Genomic DNA, 21625 nt, shown 5'->3' with positions numbered 1-21625 from the left:
GTTCAATCACTGCTTTTAAATCGCTTTAAATCTTTTTTCCATACGACAACATTCATTAGAATAATTAGAACTTCGCATTTAAGGGGGAGAAAAAACCTCCTGAAAAACCTTCAGCGATTGAAAAAGTTCGTGTAGCTTCCAATTCTCTGGATTTAAATATACCAATTTTAGTGGATCACCCTAGGTGCGTTGGTCAACTTCTTTCTGCATCGATGATATCAACCTCTCCCCGCGCGAGCTCCGGCGCTATCGCAAACGATACATATACGCTCTCGCTTGCGCGACCGCCGGCCAGAAAAAGGTGCTCAAATAGAGGAAGCGCCGGGCAAAAACGGAGGAGAGACAAAAATCGAGGCTACCAACCGAACGCGGCGCGGGCGGGTGGGCGAGCACAGTATCCGCTGTATTGCACGTACATACATACGAACGGGGTTGCGGAGAGACGGCAACACATCGCAACGCGCACTCCTCTTTTTTGGGCGACGCACTCGAAAACGCAATGTTTCTCGCTCCGGCGAGTTTTCCGCCTCGTTCGTTTGTCTAGCAAACGATGTGAATAATGCCTCGGAATGAAAGCTCGCTATCGCCGGGACGCGACCGGCTTCATCTTCGTTTCCTCCTATACTTCGGTCGATCTCTCACCGTCTCTTCACCCTCCCACCCGCTCTCGCTATTCGCTCACCGATCTTCACAGACGTCCAGTTTCCACTCCTCGTTTCGATTCTTCGGAGCAACGGCAGCGGCGGCGGAATCGAACGAGAGGAAAAGAGGGCCCTGCCCCCTCCTTCTCCTCGTCTAGACCCAGTAATCCACCCAGTCATTATCTAAAACGTTCCGAGCGAAGCTACTAAATGCCATCGGTATCTTTCTCGGTGGCCTCCGTCTCCTCTGCTTCGCCTCCTTTGCCACCGCCCGCCGCCGCCGCCGCCGCCGCCGCCGCGCCGTTCCGTTCTATCTCGGTATGCCTTCCGAGATCGCACGAATGGTCTTTTCAACTTCGTGTAGCTGTGGCGAAGTGTGGGTGGAAAGGTGCAGCCGTACCACCGCGTGATATTTGCTTGTTCCCAGGGACAAAGTGATGCGCGCGAAAATGATCACGCGAAACGGCATAGAAGGCTGACGGTGGAATTCCTTTTAATTTCAAGATACTACGTCGCAAACGTTATCTTTTCTGAATAAAACCGGGGGACGAGATAATATTCTAAGGAGTTTCGCGTAAATTTATCAAGAGGGAGCTTATTAAATGTGTACCCGATATAAACATAAGATATTAATACCGATAATAATTTAATTTATTATAAAAAAAGATATTTGTAAAAAAAAAATAATTGCGCGATAATGGACTTCAATTTGAAATAGCCGTATAATGAAATCAAAGCTTATTGCGAATATCTGATAAAGCATTTAAAAAGAATGCACGAGTGATCGCTATAACTGCAGCTCTATAATTTCTTTATAATTTTACATTTACGTTTCTTATCGTCACAAAGTCAAGGTCTAAGTGGCCCGCCGATCCATTAGCATACGGTACATCGTCATTTCTTTATTAGAGCTCACCACAATCGGTTATCCAAATTTGACCCATAGAAGGCTTAATGATAGCCGAGGATAATAGCGCAGTCAGGGGCCGGGACGGACCTATAGGCACAGGCAGAAGGAGGGAGCGAGACAGACGAGGGTGACACGAACGCGAAGTCTGATAGAGGGAATAGCTCTTGCCGAGGATCGACATTCCAGGTGCCTATTTCGGGAATGACGGAACCCGTTTTCGGGTGTCGTGTCCGCGCCTCTATTTCGCCCTTCTTGCCACCTTACTTCGCTTTGTCCATTGGAATCGCGCCAGTTATCGCGAGTAGTACGAGCGCGCTCTTTCTCGATCTCCTCGCCGTCGGCGATACCGTCGTTCCCTTCCCTCTTCTCGACATTTTCGTTCGATACCGGGCGTCCCGGCATTCGCCCGGACACTCCCGGCGAAGTGCCCGAGGTTTTTAATCTCGAGAGATTCCCGGGACCCCGAAATCACTATTCCTTCACTCAAAAACGTGACGGTAATTTCGAGGATATCGTGTGCACCTTTCATCTTCTCTTCTTTCTTTATCCGACATCTTTAAAAGAATGAAAGTTTATCTTAACGAAGTAGCCGTCCGATTCTTTCAGAATTCTAACGATAATTCCTCATTCCATAAACATTTATATCGAGAACTGAGCAATTTTCTTGTCTTAATCGCGCGGCTATAATGACGGAGAAACCGGCGTCTCTTATTTCGCTGTGATAACGAAGATAAGTTTCTTTAGTCTTCTTACGACGTCAGATAAAGAAATATAAGAAAGGTGAATCCAAAGAGTTTGTATAGAATAATTCAAAATTACGATCATTCTTTTAAGTTCTAAATTCTTTATCCAATTAAGAATTATTTTTTGCTTAATAAAGCTTTGATTTTGCTTTCACGTACAATGCTATATTCAAACCCTCTTTCAACCGCTCTTTCAAACCCACCATTAAATATCGTCGTAATTAATTCTTAAGTTAAAAGTTCTATTAAAGTGAAATCTAGTTAAATGTCCTAGCTTAATTTTACAAAATACGGCTTTGTTGCTGTAATTACTATAATTTGAATATCTGCGCATTTAGGGTGTTTAAGAATTAATAATTTCGAGATAACACTCTGTCATGCAGATTTAAAAGCGTCAAATGGATGTTTAATTAAGGCACGTGAGATTGGTAGAATAATTAATTTAAAAAAATCGATTCTGAATATGACAGATCTGATACTTTTTTAAGCTGCTTATGAGCGACGAGCTATTCCATTTTCGACAAAAGCCGCGCTATAGGCGAGCAACATAGGAGTTCAGGAGTCAATACAGTTTCTGTTTGAAAAATGGTTTCCCCGTTTGAAACTGACCCGAAGAAAGGTTTGTTTGTTCAAAAACGTCTCGAGAGCTGAATACTCCTCCACTACCAAACAGTCCGGTCCCTCAGCACGTACCATAAATTCTGCTCCGTTTTCGATACAATGGGATCTATATAACTTCAGTTGAAAAAAAGAATGATTTTATCTTTTTTTTTTGCGTTTCGCTATTCGTCATGGCAACGGTTTTTCGACAGTACGGAGGTATGAAGGACCTCGCTGAGGGTTAAGAATCGTGAAATTAGGCACTAGTGGTCATCCGTGTGCCCATACACGGCCCACGTACGGCATCAAAATTCCGCCAGCATGCAATATCATAGCAGTCGCAGCATCCAGCGCGGTAAAAACCTCGTCTCGGCCCAAAGAGGCGAAAGGACCCAAGGAGAGGGCGCAGCGGCAGGACGAACGGAAGGGGGTGCGTGCGGCGGGAGATGCACCGCGGCAGGCAGCCATCTTAATTACCTAATTTTTTCGACGGCATCTTAAAGCCTTGAAGACAATTACTAACGTGCACGACGAACTCGCCGGGGTCCGAAAATGCGGTTTTAAATTTTTGTCCCTTTATGAACAGAGGTCAGAAACCGCTCCCGGCTATTTTTTGGGGCTCTTATTCCTTTTTACAAGGGTCCAATAATAACCGGTCACGCCGCGCGGCGGGTCGCCTCGACGCGAAAATAAAAATTCATATCAAAGTTAAATAAAAACAAATAATCAAGAAACACGGCGAAATTTGAGCGATAGGTCGCTACTGGGAACACCAGATTCGAGTGTAATCGAGATATTGTATCCGAAGAATTCCGAATAATCGAGAATAATCCTAAGCATACGGATCATCCGGACTAAAATTGAATTCAATTCCAACGCGAGGAGATCTGACCCGAATGTCGGGATCTCTTCTGCCCGAAAATTTCTGTTGCCGGCGCACCCCTAGTGATTAGAAACACATGCCATTAGCAGTAGTTCGGGATACCTGATAGTTTAGAACTTCCGGCGCAATTTCTTAGTAATGAATGCCTCCTCTTTAATCTTCTACCCTCTTCGGTTCTAACGCCGCAAATACGTAACTCGCTTTACTCGTTTTTTTCCCCCCGCAATTTTCTTAGAACGACGCAGCAGGGTTTATTTCGCAAAGCGCACGCTTGTCACTCAAATTTTTATTTCTCCCGGAACCTCCGTAAGACCGACTATCCCAAATTTCCGTCTGGCGTATATAAAAATTCACGCGTAGTAGTTGGAATGTCGATTTCGCCTCGACACATCGACGTATTCGTTCGATAACATACACGCTGCCTCTCCATTTATCCTTTCTTTTTTCCCCTCTTTCCCTCTCTTTTGCCCTTTCACGTCGGCTACTATTCTGTTTCGATGAAAAACTCGACCAGTTCGGGGCGTAAGCGATGGGGCGAGTAGTATTCAGAAGTGTATTGCAAAAATTGTGCCGATAGAGAGAGGCAAATCGCGTTCGCACAAGTGGCTTGAAAAATTAAACTTTGGTTGTATGGCGCATTTCGATGTCGAAACAGAAATTCGTCCCGCCGCAATTTTCAGATGTGCATTTATATCCGCGACCTTAAATACGGGATCGCGTTTGTATTACGTGGAAAAAAAAAGAGGAAAGATAATAGCACACTCCCGTTCGCGAAAAGGAGAACAAATAATTGTTCTTTCTCAAACACATTCCTCTACAATACCAATGTACAATTAAGATTAATTGGTTCGTGTGCAGCGTACCGTGATAGATGATAGACACAGAAGTAATGTCTCGAGTACCATCTCTCACCGCAACGGTATATTACAACTCGCGCTATTATGTATAAACTGCAGGATGTTTGGAGAGTAGAAGATAGCGGTGAAAGAGTATAAATCATAATTATGAGCTACGCGCGCATATATATTGCAATATAAGTAAAACCACCCGTCAAAATAATGCCGACTATCAAGACAACAGAAATCAGACGAACAGTTTAGAAGGGATGCTGTTTGGACTCTTTGTGCTACTTGGGTAAGCAGTCAGTCTGGATAATCCTATTTCAGGTTCTCTCTCTCTCTCTCTCTCTCTCTCTCTCTCTCTCTCTTGAAGCACGCCATATTCTACATCCACTGTCAATGCGGAAAACTAACATCGAACGCGCCAGGAAAAGAGGAACAATAACAGAAAAGAGGAAAATAGAATTCCATGAGAAATTTTCTCTCTTCCGTGGAAGTGGCACGGAACGAAAACACGCTTCGAAAACGATCGTCAAAAGATCGGCGTAGAATCTGCGAATATAGCAAAGGGGGAGAAGAGGAGAGAGGGGGAAGAGGAGGAGGATGACGATCTGGTACTTGGTATACTCACGTTACTTTCGGGCCGGCGATTACGCTTATTGCAGTCGTCTAATAACGGGGGATTGTTTTCTGCAGGAGACGAGGCGAGGCGAGCCGTTGTTCCGAATTATTCCGCGCCTTTAGACCTGCAACAGGAAGCATAAAATGAAATTAATGTCGTAATAATCGCGCCGCCGCATAACGTAAGTCAGCAAAGCCGCGCCCTTGAGACGCGGTTAATTCCGTAATAATTGTACAACACGGCGAATTATCGTGATTGTATTACACGCTTCGCGATACGCGCGCGTGGACAGGGTTCCGGGTGTTAACACCGGAAACGGAATCGCTTTAGTGCGCGAAGCAGTAGTAGTCTTGTGTTATAGAGCGATTCGGGAGAGAACAGTAATGCTTCTAAGACATGTTTAGAAAAGACGAAAATAAAAGATAGACACCGATACACTCAATTTAGCTAATAATAGACAACAATCTGGATAAAAATACATAAAAAGAAAGAGTAAGAATTATATTAATATATATCAATAAGAAAATATATAATATATATGACTAAGCTTTATACATAAGAGAAATACAACTTCTTTCAATTATCATTTTGTGTAAAAATTTATGACGCAAATACGTAATTTTACATCATAGTTTGATTCTTACTTTCTTCGATTCATGAACAAAGAGTAAAGTCGATCTGACGCGGTGTCAGCTTTCCGACAACTCTTTCAGGCATAATAATGCCAAATCTTACCCGTGCGAAAAAAACGCCACACGCAAATGCTTCATCAGTCGACATTCTCATCGCCCATTTAGCGTTAAAATGCGGCAGCCCGACTCATCTTGTGCCCACGCTGAATGCGATCTGCCTGATAGACAAGCGGAACTCGTGTGAGCTCGGCTTATCTTCAGCAAAGATCGCGGAAAAAACGGTTGCGCATTCACCGGCACAAGTAAATTTCTTTCGCCGACTTCCGAAAAAATTGCGCCCATGTGTGCGATTACATCGCGACATGGCTTAAGAACATGCCAAGCATACATATTTTACGGACGTATATAAGGTGTTTCAGTATCACCGGATGTAATTTTTAATAATTTTACAATTTCTATGATCAATTTGAAGCTAATTTGAAATCACCTTTTCTTAATAGAGATGCCGACAGAGAGAGAGAGAGAGAGAGAGAGAGAGAGAGAGAGAGAGAGAGAGAGCATTATTTTAGTTATTAGATTTTTTCAATTTGTAACCTTATACATTATGACACTAAATTTCAAATATAGATTTAAATATAGAATTTAAATGTTAATTTAAATTAACAGCTATTTCTATAATATTTAAATCTATATTTGAAATTTAGTGTCATAATGTATAAGGTTACAAATTAAAAAAATCTAATATAACTAAAATAATGCTCTCTCTCTCTCTCTCTCTCTCTCTCTCTCTCTCTCTCTCTGTCGGCATCTCTATTAAGAAAAGGTTTCAAATTAGCTTCAAATTGATCATAGAAATTTCTATATTTCTATATTTAAATCTATATTTGAAATTTAGTGTCATAATGTATAAGATTACAAAAACGAAAAATTTATATTAATTTATTAATTATATTAATTATTTTCATTTTAATTTAATTAATAATATTAATTATAAATTAACATTTAAATTAATAAGATGCCAACAGAGAGAGAGAGAGAGAGAGAGAGAGAGAGAGAGAGAGAGAGAGAGAGAGAGAGCGAGCGTAGGAAAGCGCCGACATTCGAAGGAAGGAATTAAGCGACTCGATGTAAAGGAGAACGGAGACGCAGCTTCCGCGTGTTCGTCGGGCTTATCACCGAAAGTTCTAGCCGCGAGCTCGTTTTCTCCTCCTGAGATTTGCTTAATGAGAAAAGTGAATAGAAACCGTAATCGTGGCTGTGTGCGGGCGAGCGCTGTACTGAAAGTAGCAAACGAGCCTTCCTAACCGGCCTCTCTAACCGTCGTCGTCGGCGAGCATCTTCGAACCGGGTGTATTCCCGGAGCTACGGTCACTCCGCTTTTTCTCCCCGTAGAAAAACTATCCCCCTTCGGGCGACCCTGCGCCAACGCTCTTTTTCCACGATCTTGCCTCGAACGGTCGAGTTCGTACGAGCTTACACTGATAACGGGCCCCATGCTCCCCGAGGATTTCTCGCAGAGGTTTATTCGACAGCCGCACGTGTAAGTGTGCGGGTCTACACGCGCGCGCGCACGTCACGTTTTTTTTTAGAATTTTCCTGAACGGACAAGTTTGTACGAGAGACCTTGTGCTGTTCTTATCGCAATGATTTTTCCTTTTCTTTTTTAGGTTCATCAATAAGCGCTGAAATATAGAGTATTGTTTAGGAAAGTCGATAAGAAGTGATAGGAAAATTAATTCAAAGTTTTACATAATTTCGTAAGCTAATGCGTTTTATAATTAAAATTTTTGTTGATACAGAAAGAACATTTGCTTTCTTCATCTTTTTTTCATCGTATCTCGAATATTTTTAAATGAAAGATTCTGATTTAAATTGAAAGGAATTAAGGCTCCCAAGATTAAATCAGACATAACAAACAAATTAAAATGGAACGAGGGACTCTCGATTTTAAATTAAACAAGTGAAAATAAGGTTAGTGAGAATTAGTATGGTTATTAAATATTAATGCCCAAAAAATAAATATATTGACAGTTAAACATATATATTACAAAAAACGAATGTTTCGATTCCTTAGATATAACAAAGCGAGCCAATGGATATTGGCGTGACATTCCCCTCGCTCAAAATCCTATTAAGAATTTATTTCAATCTTTATCTGAGTTAAGTACTTTTCTATGTAATTTCCATTCAATATTGATGTCAATTTATCTTCCATCCACAAACACATAAAATATTCTTATACAAAACGTACGTTTCGTATTTATTATACAAATTCCGTGTAACAGAAATAAAATATCGGACCCTATCGATAGAAAATATAATCTACAATTTAGATTAAGGAATAAATAGTTTATTTGACTACATATGTATGTGTATTAAAGCAGTGAAACGCAAATTAAGGAAAAACAGAATTTACCGAAAATATCCAGACAAATAACCTGATATTTACGAATAATAGAGACACAATTTAATTGTATCAATTTTTTTTAACTTAAACTGTGTGAAACATTTTAATCAGATAGATGTAATAAAAACATGATTTGTTTACATTGCAGAAACATATGTACATTATGCTCTCCATTATTCAGGGCAATTGAGGATGGGGCTGGCACGGATAATCGAGAAGCGCAGGCAATCCAAAGCACATACCGTACTTTATTGAGGCACAAACAAACATTACTGTATAACTGTAATTTATTCGTGATATGCATAAATAGCACGCCCAAGCGATGCTTACGAGAGTGCACGTTTAATACGTTCACGTAAATAATTTGCGATTTTCGTTTACCTCTGGGACTCGGTAATGAATCATTTTGTCCGAGCACGTTATTTCTCATCTTCGTCATTAGTCATTAGCAATTTACGATAACACGGGGCACGGATAATCCGTAAATAGGATAATACTAAATACGTGCGCTCCGGGTAATCCAGAGTACCTACGCTGCACATGCATTTCTATGCGACGTTATTTTAAGCCACGCTTGTTGGCTTACTTTCATATCAAGAACTAAGTCTTGCTTAACCCTAGATAAGTTAACTGAATGAGGTAATTCTACTCAATGCTACAAAGCCAATTTTTAATTAAAAGAAAGTTTACCGTCTATTTCAACGCTCTCGCATTAGCACATTTTCGACGTATCGCGATATTATCTTTCGGATAAATTTTTGTAAAAATTAGTTTAGCATCCGGAAGAAATCTGGGATAATAAAGCTATATAGCTACACTAAACTTCCGACGCTTAAAAGATTTAACGCATTCATTTGAGTGATATATTGCTAGGGACTGATTTACACAGGAGACCTCATAAAATGTTAAAAGTACTTTTTCAGACATTCTTAAAAATAGGGCTCCTCTTTTTCGTATTTTACGGCTCGTTTTTTTTAGCACAGGTAGGTTAGCGGTACTCGATTTTCGAAGAAGAAAGGATTAGGTTTTATGTTTCTTTTTGATGAAATTTTAGTCCTGCGAACTTCAAGTAGAATCTTTAAAATAATTTTTTCCCACATAGAAAAATATTTGCCAATTATTTACAATTGTACTTCAGTAATTTGTTTTTGCTGGCAACTCTAAAAAAACTATGCCTGTTAAATTCAGACTTAATAAAATCTGCAAACTTACGTCTCTGATAAGGGCACAATTTTCTAATGCCGGCAATTTCGTAATGAATGTACTTTGTCAAGTATGAATACAGATATAATGACATTATATGAATATTTTTCTTGGAAAAAAATTTCATTCGTGTCTGCGTGTTTTTTGAACAACTAGAATATTATTCTTTCGATTACGTAAGAAATAATAATCTCTTTAGTCACACACAGTTTGCAAAAGAATATTTAGGCACATGTTAAATGAGGTCAATTTGATGTTTTTAAATGTTTATAATTTAACAAAAACTTCAACACATACATTCAAGACGTCAATCTATTATTGTTCTCCTTCTTAGCTTAAATTATTTTTTGCTTCAACTCTTTTTTCTACTATTCACAACACTGTATTGAAAACGTATATGGATGTTTGTGTCTATGTGCAGATGTATGTGACTGTTCGTAGCATGATGAGTTCAGGTCTATACATGCTAAGCCCAAATGACTGTGCAAATCAGTCATCCCTGCGGGACTGATTTATTTGATCTTTTTACGGTTATTCTAACGGTGCTAATATTTCGACATCTTAATTCTCACTGCCTAATTTCGCACCTATACGCATACCCTAATACGTTTATATACACATATATTTCTTGCCGTTGTTAAGAGCCTCTGGTCACGACGAGGTTTTATGTACAATGCATGGCAAATACATATACTTTTTTAACTAGGTATGTTATTTCAATATTTCTATAAAGTCGATAATTAAAATTGTTGAAAAAGTGTACAAAATATAAAATTTTTTATCACATGTTCAATATTCTTTGTACACATTTCTATACGCAGAGTAATATAATATAATGGTATAGTAATATTGTAATATAATACGTATGTAATGAATAAGTCACTTTTATACTTTTTTATCATAACTGAAAATTGTTTGTAACATTTTATGTTGTAAACATTTTGTATTACAAAACAATTGTGTGTTTCATGAATCATCAAAAAAATGAGTATTTTTAAATACGTAAATAAATACATTCTTACTCATGTTAAATCTTTTAAATCTTAAATCTCTCTTGTTTTAACATCTTGTATAGCAATTTTCGTAGTTATTTTTATGATTTACAAAAAATTGTAGTTCTCATTCAGATTATGCAAAACTAAAAAGACAAACGTCTTAGAATTAAGGATTATTTTACAAATCTCGAAAGATATCCAAATCTTTTTATGACTGAATGAAGACGAGAGTTGAAAATGTGGAGCGTCTCACAAAAAAGGAACTGACACGCACAAGTTTTCTAGTTTACAAGGTTTGGAAGCTCATAAATAGCTCGTAACTCCTATTTGGTTTTTTTTTCTCTTACTCCTATTTGCTGAAGGGTTCGGCTGAATAGGGGGCAAGGGTTGTGAATGCGAGTGGCGTATGTGGTAGAACCCTTCCTCGCTTCGTTACGGGTACCATGTAGTGTTGGCAGGTCGAATCGCGTAAGAGGGACATTAGGTTTCGCGTGGCTCGTTCCACGCGTACAGAACAGAGAATAGTGCGGACTCGGTGATTCTGTCCGCCTAGTTTATCGATCGTCCGTCGAATAGGCAGAGAGACAGCACAGAGAGACAAAGAGAGAAGAAAGAGAGAGAGAGAGAGAGAGAAGAGAGAGCTCTGTACGAATGCTGTATACGCGATTACCGATGTAACACGCCTGTTTTCAGATACGTGCCGCGCCGCTGATAGCGTAACACCAGTGCATCGATATAGCGCTAAATTATTTCACGCCTCGGGCTCTTGTCCCTGTGAATTCTTAATTTCGCGTTTGATAGATCCCAGCGTAGATGTATGTACCGATAGCGACCCCCGATTCGCGATTATTAATCTGATTCTGGCGCCGACGCGCGCGGGACTGCGAACGACACGCGAGAAAGAAATAAAAACGTTTCGCGCTTCACGTACCCGCTGTACGCGTGTGCGCGAGATGAAAGATTCAGCGTTATGAGCGGTACATTCGGACTTTGCAACACGCACCGCTTTGAATTACAGCAGCGATATACAAACCACTTTTACCATTACGTGCGCATTCGTATGTTTCAAAGAATTAGAAATTGCGGGGTTGCAAAAAAAAAATGTTCTTACGATGGAAAATTGTAATACGTTAAATATTACAATTCATATATTTTTAGTATAATTAATATTATAGTTTTTATTCAGCAATCGTATATCGTATTTTATTACTCCGTCAAAACAAAATAATGAAATATAAAAAAAGTGATAGGAATAAAAGAGAAAAAAAATGTCAAAATTGATACAACTAACAAATGTTGAAAGATGCTAATATTTTTCCATTATATATGATTTTATTAAACATTAATATTCTAGAGAATTCAAAGAATTTTTCTTTATAATATTGTATATACAATAAAAAACTTGTTAATTGCAATCGTAGAAAAAAATCCAAAGTTTCTGGGATTTAATAAATATTTGCAAGATTTCCATCGTAATCACATCGCAGAATTGACAATGTTACGAATACAATTACCTCAAAAGACAGAAATGTTTGTATGTGTGTGTGTCTAATATTTTTTCACAGTTTTATTCAATTAATCTTTTCTAATGTTTCTTCAGTCTGGAAACTTTCCTGAAACACTGTGTACATGAAGAGTTGCTAACTGTATGTAACGGGTAACGTGTAACAGAATTTTCAGGCAACCGCGTGGCGCAACTAAAACGCCAGCGACAGCTTTTAATTGAAGCTGGTTTTGTCAGGCGAGATATCGGAATTAATCGCGAAGGTTGTGCCGCGCTAACGAATGGACGGACGTCGTGTTAGATCACTCAACGGATAATGGATAAATCGATAAAATGCTCCCCATGGCGTTGACACGCTTTCCCTCTTTCGCACCATATTCGCGGTGCTCCCTGCTAAACCGAACCGTGTCTGCAAATCACTAATGCAATTTGCAACTCGCGCAATGCTCTTACTCTCCAACTTTAACACCTTTGCGAAGTTGATGTCCTATTTTTAGAATTTCGTTGTAATTGATATAGAGCTCTCCTTCCTTCAAAAACTTCTTCCGATGGATTAAAACTAAGACTTTGTAACAATTAAATGTACAGAACAGATATCTGACGTTATTGAATTTCAACTTTCATTCGACACTACTCACGCATACAAGTATTATATGTAAAAAATAAATATATACATAAATCGACTTTTATCACAATCATATCTTAATGAAAATGTTTACACGTATCTGAAAGTATTTATATTGCAATCTCTTCCCATAATCCAAAGTTTATCGATATCTCACGTATTCTTTAAATAAATAAAAAAACATTTTAGTTTTGTGATATACCAATGCGATCTCATTCTCGTTCAAACGAAATTAAAAAGTTCATTACACAACGAAGATTCATATTTCGCAACGGCAATGATAATATTCCACGAGAAGCAATTAAGTCGAAACACAGCCGATCAGGACGAACGGACGATATCGGTGGTCGCATATAGGGAACGGAACGCTCGGGAGAAATGGTGCAGGGGGGAGGGAATAGAGAGGGGCACAGGAAGGCAGATAGGAAATTGCTTCGAGCAGATACTCGCTCACAATACCATCGGGGCAACAGGGATGTATGGGCGCGTGTGCGTGCGGGTGCAACGCACCGTGACCCCCGTTGTGCGCACCGGACCTATGCAGAAATTTTGTTACGTCATTATCGAGGGCAGCTGCACAGTTTGGACACGGCGAGGAATATCGTAATCTACTGTGTGTTGCCAAGGAAAACAAAGACAGTACACCGTAATACTTGGGATTGTTTAGATGGCGCATATATGCCCATACATTCCCATTTAATGATCCGAAATGAGATAGCGGATTTGGTTTGCAGTTTTACATTCGAAATTTGAAACTGCACAGAAAATGAGATAAGTACAGCAATAATTATTGGTAAAATTACTCGTACAAAAGTTGAAATTTTTATTATAATAACTATTCAACAAAAACGCAAAACTATCCTATAAAATAATAAATTATAAAATAATTATTATCCTAACATCGTAAAAAATTAGAATTTAAAAAATTATAATTCGAATAAAAAGAAGATTACGAAATTATTACTATATTGATGATATGTATATTAAAACAAAATAGATAGAAATATATAGAACTATGTATATAAATATGTAACTATGTATATAAAAAAAAATTAGTCAAACATTAAACAATTATGGTAATTTCTCATGATACACGTAACGTTCAAAGAAAATATAACATCTTCTCTTCTTTTAATCTTTACTGTAACGAAAGAGCTAATTTCCACATCTTCCTCTGTACATAATCTACTTTTATGTATGACATAACATATATAGCGCACATGCATATGGAGATGTATGCACGGATTAATGCCATACATAAAATAATGTTCTTCAAAGGAGAAATAACACTTGTTAGAAATGGTCCGATAGAACACAGATGGTTTTAATCTCTTCCACGGCAAAAAAAGCGAACTCGGTGTGTGTCCTACGGAGAAATATAGTTTCATGTATAAAAAATCACACGTCGGATATATCCCGAGATTAATTTTAAATAATTTTACAACGATAATGTAAACGAGGCTTCGAACACCGATGATGGAAGAATTTCTAAATTGTTTACCGTTTCTTTTAATAGAGCTATCGATTAGATTTTCGTTCGTATTTTTCGCTGTAAAGTTGATTCATAAGCGATCTACCTTGCTTATCACGATATTATTTGCGCTAAATCGAGTGAACAAATTCCATTATTTCATTTTCGACTAACGGCAACGTTTAATATTCATTTAAAGCCGGATAATGCTACATTAAGATTACATATTTCGAGAGCTGGTACGAGATACACGCGTTATACACATATATAACAAATATGCGCAAATATGCTAACAACGTAAAATAATGAAATCCATTTATTCGCTTTTCTCCTCAACTGAAATGATTATAGCGGTAAATCAGATACTATATCCACCTGTTGTTCTTGTTATTTCGAAAATAACAAATAATTTATTCAACACAAACGCTTTTTGTTGATAGCAGAATATTTTGTACTTAACATATAACAAAACATTTTCCAACAATAAATTTTAATTAGATAATATATAGCAAAAAACATTTTGTTAGAAAATATTATGGAAGAGATTACTAAATAACATTAATATTACGTTATTTTCAAATATTTATCATAGTACGTGTATACACACACATTTTCCTAACAATAATTAAAAACACCTGCTATATCAATAATCTTCTTAGCTCTATTCTGAGTAATTAGTGATTTGTATAAATTAGTAATGCTTTAATTTGCAGGCAGTTTTCCACTCGGCACAATTTGATGGTCAGTTGTCAGTTGTTAATATAATAAAACAGAGGCAAATTGCACACTCCCCTCGCCGTTTCCGCGGTTAACATTCACATGCGCGTTGTCGCCGTCGTAGTCGTTAGTTCCACGAGAATTCGTGTCGCGGTACGGTAATAAAGTTTTCCATCGTATTCAGAAGTGCTTCGAGCCCCCCCCGAAGCTGCCATTATTCTTGCGCCAAGGTTCGCGTCATCCATCATACGGCGTTGGGGTGCATCGCAACGCTGGTGCACCCACACGGGGACGCGCACGGACGTGCACCGGCACACCAGCGGCTAAGAACAAAGCCGGCGGCAAATGACAGCAGTAATTTTCGCAAACTGTTGTGGGACGCGCGGCTGAGGCATTCTCTCCAGGCAATGGCAGTGCGCGCATCGCGCGTCCCGCCATTGCTGCCGCACTTTCTCTCTCTCTCTCTCTCTCTCTCTCTCTCTCTCTCTCTCTCTCGGCCGCCGCGAATCCCATTCTACCTGCACACCAGAACGAAGTGCATTCGTTCGATTCCACGCTCGGCGAGAATCGCAATCGACGGCGAATCGCGCGCTCGATTGACCGTGCAATTTTTCGAACACGGCGCGGATTGAATCGAGATTTTTTGAAAATATTAACCTTTAGTTAATGTTTGTCGCGGCGAATATTTGTAACATTTGTATCGTGGCCGAAGTACGAGTACGTACGTACGTACGTACGTACGTATGTGCGATGATATTTCCTCGCGAGTGAATTTTGCAAAAATATTCCATCACATCGCGGATGTTCATTAAGAGAATTTTTACGTCATTTTTCAGCTCAAACGGTCGGTTTAAAAATTTTCCTGAGGAATTTTTCGATATCACGAAGATTTGACGGGTAATATAGCATATGGAAGTCTCGCCGCGCGTCGTCGTGTGTCGCATAAAATCTCCAATTCCCTTTGAATTCTATTTGAAATCGCCATGCGAAAACCGTCCGCTGCACTCAAACCGTTTCCACTACGCCTGGTTTAAAGCAAGCGAGATTGGATAGAGAGAGCCAACTCGTGAGAACGACCGATTATGGCTTACGGATATCATTCTCTTTAATTTAACTGCAATTGTTCCGCGAAGTTCGTCGATATTTACGAAAATAGTACGAAAATAGTACGCATCTGATTCGTATTCCCGTTTGATGCGCGTAGGATAAGCTAAAATGCCGCAGCAAATGTAAGGAATACTAGAGGAAAAATTTTTCTATTTCAGGTCCCATGAATTTTTAAGATCACCATAATCAGAAAGGATAGAGCCACTTTACATTTTTCCGGGCTATTCGTGGGTTTTATTGATATTGAATCCTCTTCATTCACCTGCGATAAATATTTAAATTGTCGGTATCACGTGTCATATTGCTAAATTGATCGAATTTTGTATCAACAGCTATGTATGTACATCCCAAATAGATATTATCTACAATAAAGAATTATTTAGGATTGAATGGTTTGGGATTATAAAAAGTGTATCATATAGTTTTGTGAAATTCGCGCTTTTTTATCGTAATAACGAGATTGATCATTTCTGTATCACTAATTATCTACTTTCATAAGCTATTTATCAAGTTTATCATTCATAGTCTTTTATCATCAAGAAAATTTATATAGAGAAAATTTTTTTGTTAATTAAAGATTTATTAAAAAATGCATTCATATTTCTGTATATATTATATTAAATACTACTATTTACTATACTGTTCAATATTGATACTATATTGTTCAATAAATACAGCTTGCACTTTTCAGTGTAGAAAAAGTTAGAAGAAGAAAACGAAAAAATATAATTTCTCTATAGAACATGTCCGATACACTAACTAAAACCGAAGAACGATTAAAAGTTAATAGAGGATGAAAGAGTGTTAATTCAATGCGGTGAACGAAAAACGATTGGTAGAAACGACTGAAAAGTAGACTTTTTCGAAGACTACGTTTAATCTACACGATCAGGCACGAGGGTCTGGAGGGTCAAACTATCCCAATGAGCGCGGACGCGATCGGAAAATACAAGGACTAAAAGAACTATCTCTACGATCACGTGTTGACATCGGCATTTCACTTTCAATAAAATAAATGTCCCTCATCCGTTCATAATTATAGAAGTCATTAAATAATTTATATTTACATGTATATCATATGTATATAAATAATAATTTAAAGGTAAAGTTTATGATTGACGAAACTTCTATAATTTTTTCATAGTTTATATTTATATTTAAATCTCAATTAAGTCTTTATAAATTAATAAGTAAGAAATGTGGACTTTGTTACTTGTAAAAGATTTGTAATTTTAATAAGTCAAACAGTTAATGATATAATTTATTTTTATAATATTTTAATATTTAATATATTTAACATATTATAATATTAATTATGTAATATTATATAATATTAATATTTTATATATTTAATATATTATAATATTATATTATAATATAGTTTTGACACGATAAAGAAATGAAAATATCTTTGTTATTAAAATCAAAAGTTCATAAATCTGCTAATAATTTAATTTTTAATACTGTATACAAGACTAAAGTGATAAATATCTTCAATTATTTCCAATAATTTAATATTATTTGATATTTATAGAACAAATATTGAACATAATTTAGCATAATTGAAAATATTATTTTCAAACCGATTGAATTATAAATAAAGATTTTTTTAAACTCATTAAATATTTAATTCATATGTGTAGTTAATTAATTTATATGTTTAAAAACTGAAAATTATGCATGATGTAACAATTATATAAAGTTTCATATAACTTTGCAATATTCTCTCTGCTTTTTTGAAACATACATTTAGGATGATCTGAAATGAGTTTCTCGAATTTAGAAAATTCGGTAGAGATGAGGATTTTAAAGTTTGTAAAGCGTAAACAGGTCAGTTATCGTTGCGGGCTTAATAAACACTCGACAGACTGTGAAGACTTAACACAAGTACGACTAATGACCTCCGCACAAGAGATCTCACTTACGGAAATTAAGTGCTTCCAGGTAGGGGAGTTCGCGGCCAATTGTAACAAGGAACAATTGTAACACTCGTGATAATTCGAGTCCTTAGCCGCTATACACCGTTGAGAGGAGTTATATCAGGTGAAGATATAAAGAGAATTAAATCTTTTCGCCAATAATCCACGATAAAGTGTTTCTTCGAAAAAAATGTCTACATCAATATCAGATTAAGTTTGAAGTTCTTTTTTTAAGCAGTTTGCTGAATAAGAAGTCGAGGTTGCTTCAAAAAGTATATATTCGAATAATCATATAATAGTACTTTGAAAAAAATAAAAGATAAGAAAACGCATTTTTTACATTTAAAGGTAAATTAGCAGCTTGTGCAATCTACGCATAAATTCGCTTCTCCGGATTTTTCACGGCAAGCTGCAGCTCATCAGGATTATATTGAAATTGTTACATTTCAGGTGTACCTTACATTTCTGGAAACCATGGCAATATCTCGCTTAGCTAGAATCATGAGAACGTTCAATGACAATGTCGAGGTGAACGTACTAATTTTCGCGAAGACGTGCGTCCAGCTTCCATGGCTTTCGACACGCAAAGCGATGAAAAGTTCAGCTGGCATCTCCCCGTCGTCCTGCACGGAAGGAAGCACCTGGATGCACTCGCGTGCCGTCACGTAGGTGCTTCCTCGCGCGCGCGCGCATTGGTATACAATGCGGAGTAGCGGACAATAATGCCCAATTTTACACGGGGCAAGATTGACGACCGTATACGCTCGCCCTCCTCGACGGACGAGCGGGTGGGCGAGCGGGCAAGACGAAATCCGCTTAGAAGTTTCAAAACCTGCCCCTAGGGCACGTGAGCGCGTGTACCGTGTGTGAAAAGGGGCATTCTGGTGGGAAGGGGATCGAAGGGAGGAAACGAGAAGGAAGAGCGACAGAGAAAGACGGGTGCACTACGATCCGATACGAATAGGACAGAGAGAACTTATTTACTTTACGTCGCACACAGGTGAAGGACTGTGCACGTCGGTGCACGTGTAGCGTGCAGGTACACACGCGTCCATCCGCGTACGGCTTCATCCATGCGTTAAATTCCTCCGGGGGTTTCTTCCGTCTTTCTCTCGCTCGTGAATCACCGCGGTCCTTCCTCTCGCCTTCCTCTTTTACCTTTCCCTTCCCTCGACCCGCACCACGGCCGAAGAGAGACCGCCGCCGCGCCAAACCCTGTGGCGTCTTTGGTCGCAGCAACTTCGATGGCGGTGCAACAACTTGGACGATCTTTGATACCCTCCCCCGACACGGGGCAAGTTTTAATTTCTTCGAGACCGCGCGCAACGGCGAGACATTTCCCTCCCCCCACCCCCCTCACTATGTCTCGTCTTTCCTTCTCGCACTTTTCGCGGGGCTATATAGAGTTACGGACGAGAAAGCGCACGATAGAAGAACGCGCGGTGGATACGGACCTGTACAAAATTCCGTACAGAAATAACAATGAATTATTATCGCTGGGGACACATGGCATTACCGTGGATCGCGTCGAAGTCTCCTCCGCTATCGCGCGGCAGTTATAAGCGATAAATGGGCCGTCGGTTGGGGCGGTACAGTAGTGTAAGGTCATATATTTCTCCACTCGAGAAAGAAAAGGGATCGTGAAAAAACGCTGTGTCTTGGTTTATCTCACGGAATCGAGGAAGACTGACTTTTTCAAGATTGTAGCGACGATAGGATTCCTATTTTATATGCGCATATATCTATCCAAATTATATGTTTTACCTCTTAAAAAAAATAACAGTGATTAACGTATACATCATATTAAGATGTATCAAATTCAATTGACATAAATCATGCACAAATGCAACTTGTCTTCGATTTTGTAAAAGAATCGTGTTTCCGCGCGCGTGTCAGGCAGTCAAGTATTGATACATTCCCCGACACGCAGGCTACGGTAGGTCTTAAACCGTTAGAAAGTGACGAGTTCAACATCCGAAAGCGCCGCGAACGCGGAAGAGTGTATCTTCGCGACAATTGCCGCGGTTTCATTGTCGCGAATGAGCGATAAGGATCGCCTCAGCGCGTTTCGCCGCAGCGTCGAGAGATATCCACGCTTTCACTGGAGCTTAAAACTCTACCGGTTACGATGGACCTGAAACGGGCGTGAGGAAAGCTGTTACGCATCGATGGTGAAGCCACGTTGTTTCCACGAGGGCACTCCTTTACCCACGGACAGAGAGAAAGAGAGAGAGAGAAAGAGAGAGTTACGAAGAGTGGTTACGAGCGCAGGGCGATGCGATTGGAGATGCGCCCACGGCATGCGGCCCCCGTACTCGCGCGAGCGTGCACTTTGTAACGCATTCCTGTGTATTTCGCTCCGAGCGATTCGCGACGCGCGCATCTTTGTCTCGCACGACGCGTCGTACACGAGAGAGCGAGCCCAACCGGAGTCCTTCGTCGGTACACACGGACAGTGGCGAGTAGAGAAAGAGAGAGAGAAGTTTGCCCGATTCTCTCCGATAGATTGCAGTTTAAACGTGCACAAAGGCCGGATAACGTGAATTTCCGATTTCCGTACCTAATTCACGGCAATTCAGGTCGGAATATCGACGACAATATACCGCGGCACGCATTTCCTTGTGGAAATATAATTGTATTGTACAAAATTATATTTACAAAAATAATCATATAAAATTATCATCTCCAATGGGTGCAAGTGTCTTCCGCTCGATTGCAAAATCCGGAATATGATAATGAAAAATATTCGATTTATTAATATAAAGTATAAATCCGTTTTATTGTTATACGCTTGCCGTGGTACGCAAACGCGTCGTATTACGTTAATTAATTCGCACAAAATAGTTAAATACTTGCCGAGTTAAATTGTCCTTTACTGTAAATACGTTATATTTCCATTGTTACATTTTCAAACCATTTTGTTTTGAGGTAAAAAGGTTTGCCGTGTTTAATCGATGTTTAATCGCGCGGACGTGCTTTTTGTAATACTTTTTGTAATAAATTTTTCAAATTAAATACAGGTTCGGTCGAAATACCGCCTTGCCGGATGCGAGCGCCGGTGATAAACATTGCAGTTCGGAATACGATCCGCGAATTATTCAGGGTCCAACAGACGGAAATGGGATTTCAATCGGCGGGGAACGATATCCGCGGATAATGTTATGCTATCTTAAATATCGATAGAAACGAACGTGAGAGGATTTGGTGCTCAGCGCTCTTGAAATAACATGAGACTTCAGCGAAGATTCTGTGTCAAGTCGGCGATAAACACACAACCGATCGTTATAAAGTTGTTGCCGTCGCACAATCACCTTCTCTTTGAAACGCTATTGACTGTCCGCCACCGCCGTCTCGGTTTTTCAGGCGGTTTTTAGGCTTTAATGTGCGCATTTAATTTACTGCCCGTTCACAGTGCGTACGCTGCACCTATACAGGTAAATAAAACTAGACAAGTGGAGAGGGAGAGAGAGAAAGAGTGAGAGGGGGGAGGTGGGAGGGAGGGAGGGACGGTAGGACCACCGAGACTCCTAACTTCTTCAAAAGGGCTCTGACGCAATTTAATTAAAAAAGTGTATTTTCCAGGTTGCTTTTCCCCCGCCGGCTTTGATCATGCGCGCTGAAACTCTTTATATATTTTATCCCGGCGGAAAAACAAGCGTCGGCACGAGGCGACCGGCTCGGTTTTTCGCGGAGTAGCGCGATGCGCGCCCGTCCGTTCGTCAGCTCGCTTGTTCGCGAAGCCGCGGGGAAAAAAGCTTGTTTATTCGCGCGCGCGCCCGCGCACAACACACACACACACACACACAC

General features: G+C 39.3%; 1 protein-coding gene across 1 annotated transcript in view; it reads right to left on the bottom strand.

Annotated features, from left to right (window-relative positions):
* The window catches only part of LOC105457130, a 77738-nt gene that overhangs the window by 37983 nt on the left and 18130 nt on the right, over positions 1–21625 (bottom strand). The window contains exon 2 of the mRNA XM_011701609.1: positions 5248–5362. The gene's annotated coding sequence lies outside the window, so the exon portion shown is untranslated. The remainder of the gene's footprint in view (positions 1–5247; positions 5363–21625) is intronic.

The sequence above is a fragment of the Wasmannia auropunctata genome, unplaced genomic scaffold, assembly GCF_000956235.1.
Source record: "Wasmannia auropunctata unplaced genomic scaffold, wasmannia.A_1.0 LD335365.1, whole genome shotgun sequence".
NCBI lineage: Eukaryota > Metazoa > Arthropoda > Insecta > Hymenoptera > Formicidae > Wasmannia > Wasmannia auropunctata.
This window is presented reverse-complemented; position numbering and strand designations above follow the sequence as displayed.